Below are 3,174 nucleotides of genomic sequence, written 5' to 3'. Positions count from 1 at the left end.
AGCTTGAGGCTCTGTCTCAAAAAAAAAAAAAAAAAAAAAGATTTTTAGTTGTATGCTGGGCCCAGTGGCTCATGCCCATAATCTTAGCACTCTGGGAGGCTGAGGAAGGTGGATTGCTTGAAGTCAGGAGCTTGAGACCAGCCTGAGCAAGAGCTAGACCCCATCTCTACTAAAAATAAAAAAAATAGCTGGATGTTGTGGCAGGTGCCTATAGTCTAAGCTACTTGGGAGGCTGAGGTAAGAGGATCACTTGAGCTCAAGAGTTTGAGGTTGCTTTGAGCTATGATGACACCAAGTACTCTACCCAGGGCAAGAAAGTAAGACTCTGTCTTAAAAAAAAAAAAAAAAAAGCCCTACAAATAATGCCCAATGAGTCAATGCCAAACTCCTTCCAGCTAGAAAAACTGCCAATTGTGTAACAGCTCTAAAACTCCGAACGGGTAAATAAACATTAACACCATCATCATAATCATGACATATATTCTCTTTCCCTCAGTGACCTCCAGGAAAGGAGTCCTAAACAGAAATGTGGACTGCTGCCCAATTATTCTGCAGGGTTGATCAAAACCTGCCACTTCTATAGATGGAGAGAAGACTATAACATAAGTACCCTTAAAGAGGTTGAAAAAGGAGAGGTTAACAGGACCACAAGCTTAAAGCAGCAGGACCAATTATTACAGAAAAGAATGTTTCCCACTTGCCAATGAAATATAACAAGCTACAATGGAGAAATCTCAGTGGTCTCAGACTCAGCCCAGAGGAACCCCGCTACTGACCCTCTGGTCTCTTGTAGAGGATCTCATTATTTTATTCAACAGCAAAGATTCAATTCAATTCCTCTAAAGATATAAGCATTACAAAGAATAAGTCAGAACGCAAGACAGAAAAAGCATTAAGTAGTTCCTTCACTACAGTCAGCAGAAGACAGGCCACTCAAGAACCAGAGAAGCTTACTGCAGGCCACTGGGCATACCTGTCCTGTTGTGGGGAGTTCATGTCTTTGAGCCAGAAAGTGCTCTGAGAATAGTTTTCTTCTAAAAATTGTTACAGGCTTTGTTAAAAAGACAACACTTTACTCTGATCATCCACCCATCCTTGAAAAGAATAAGAAAACTATAGTTTATTCTACTAGGCTCCTAAACTCATAAACTTGAGAGGAAAATTTTAAAGTTGCTCTACCATTACCTTAGGAGGTTAAAGAAAGTCACAGAAAAGAACTTTGGGGAGAACAGTCATATTGGGCTGTTAAGACATTAGTCACAGGCCCTGGTACTACTTCTCTAGAAACCCTAGGAGTACACCTGCAGAGGAGAAAGAGCCCGGGCTGGCAAGGGGGCGTCCCACTGCAGCTTTCAGTAACAAGAATTGGATCCTACTGGTTTGAGGTCTCTCTTTTCCATCTCCTCACTTCCTATTTACCCTTCCAAGTGGGCACTGAATAGCCCATTCCCAAGCAGAGGCCCTTTGTACAGGGCACTACAGTTGCCTGGTGGAAATATCTTGGCAGATTTCATTTTGGTACCAGGATGGCCCACTGAAGGAATGTGCGGTGGACAAGAGAGAAAGAGGGAGAGAGACAGACAGACAGACACTAAGAGGGCAGGGCAACGTTGCCCTCTCGCACTTACACCTGCCCCTTCTTCCAGAGACCGGACCCAGATCAGATGTCAAACAAAAACTCCACAAAAAAGTCCCATGATGGAACGACTCCCACCTCTCCCTCAGCAGAGCCTCGGGGGACTCCCACAGCCTTCCCCCCACGTTCTAACTAGCCTTTGGCCCCCCACCCCGCCCCCGGTCCACTCTGCCCTCCGGCCCAGCAAGGCCTGACCCCTCTCGGGACACCCCGGGGCCCTGGGGCCCCGGGGCGGGCGGGCTCAGGCCCCAGGCCGGTAGGGCTGGAGCCGGCCCAGAGCAGGCGGCCAGTGTGCAGAGGCTGCGGGAGCCGGTCTCCGCCTCGGCGCCAGCGGAGGGCAGGAGGCGGCGGCGATTCGTACCTGTCAGGTCTCTTCCCGGTACCCGCAGAGGCGCAACTTCAGGAGCCCATGTCCGTCCAGAGGGGGCCGGCCCCTCTCCCGGGAGTAGGGGCGCGGATCCCCGGGAGGGGGCTGGGGGACTCCAGCAGCTCTAGCCCCTTCCCATGCTCTCCGCCCGGCGCCTGGCCGGGGCCGGACAGCGCCTCCGCCCGCCCCTGCGCACCGCCTCACACCCGCGCTCACACACACTCACACTCCCTCGCGCGCTCTCACACACGCACTCCCCTCCCTCCTCCTCCTCTGTTTATCTCCTCCAGCTGTCTGGGGACCCAGGAGAAGCCCAGCACCGCGCCTGCGCCACGCAGTCTCCGCCCCCGCCCCGCGCCTCACAGCCCGCGGCTACGCTACGGAGACAGCGCCCGGGCGTTTCCAGAATGGCGAGGTGAGGCCCCCAGCCCCCCCACGCCCGGTCAACGTCTGCTGTCGGCGGTGCCCACTAACCTGCTAGTGGGGGAGCCCCGCACCGCCGCGGCCAATCCGCTTCGCCGCTCGCGGGACCGGCAGCCAGTGGGCGGGCGGGAAAGCCGGTCTGGGCCCTGCGGCATCCTGGGAGTCGTAGTTTTTCGCCGTGGAAGAGCTACGGCCGAGCGGGATCACCCCGCCCGGTTGCCATTAGTTACCCGGACGCACCTCCCACCCTACCACCGCGCTCCTTCACCTGCTACTGGGACCGCCGCTCACTCATTTTCCCATTGCTTCCCAAAACCCCGCACGTCCCCCTAAGAGCTCCTCAAGACTAACTCTGAGCCCCTGAATTGCGGGAGCCTTCAGGCTAGGGGCCTGTGGTCCCCTAGAACCGAGCCTCAGTCTGCCCCTTCCTGCTCTCCGGACTGGTGAACAAACGCATTTTTTTACTCGTGTCTCCTGGCCCTGAAGGAAAAGGGTAATAGAGAATCAGTCCTACACTGAGCGGCCTGGAGGAGACTCAGCCACACACACTCTGGGAACCTTCCCACAGCTGGGAGAGGCAAGGTCCATCTGAGACTGGTGTGGTAACTGCTGTTCCCACCTCTGAGGAAGAGAGGCAGTTCTAGCCTTGTGGAGCCCCAAGTTTGATAGAAGAGACACCCTCCTTTCTAAGGAAGTTCTCAGGGTGACAGGGAGGCACTATGCCTAACTTCTTAAGGCAGAGGCCTGG

The 3,174-nt window shown here is 54.3% G+C and overlaps 1 protein-coding gene across 1 annotated transcript in view; it reads right to left on the bottom strand.

Annotated features, from left to right (window-relative positions):
* Positions 1–2,440, bottom strand: part of WDTC1 (WD and tetratricopeptide repeats 1) — a 78,692-nt gene extending 76,252 nt beyond the window's left edge. Inside the window, exon 1 of the mRNA XM_012811434.2 lies at positions 1,998–2,440. The gene's annotated coding sequence lies outside the window, so the exon portion shown is untranslated. The remainder of the gene's footprint in view (positions 1–1,997) is intronic.
* Between the last annotated feature and the right edge of the window lie 734 nt (positions 2,441–3,174).

Source organism: Otolemur garnettii, unplaced genomic scaffold, assembly GCF_000181295.1.
Source record: "Otolemur garnettii isolate 467f Iridium unplaced genomic scaffold, OtoGar3 scaffold00156, whole genome shotgun sequence".
In the NCBI taxonomy this organism is placed as follows: Eukaryota; Metazoa; Chordata; class Mammalia; order Primates; family Galagidae; genus Otolemur; species Otolemur garnettii.
Note: the sequence above shows the minus strand (reverse complement) of the source record. Positions and strands in the feature narration are given on the sequence as shown.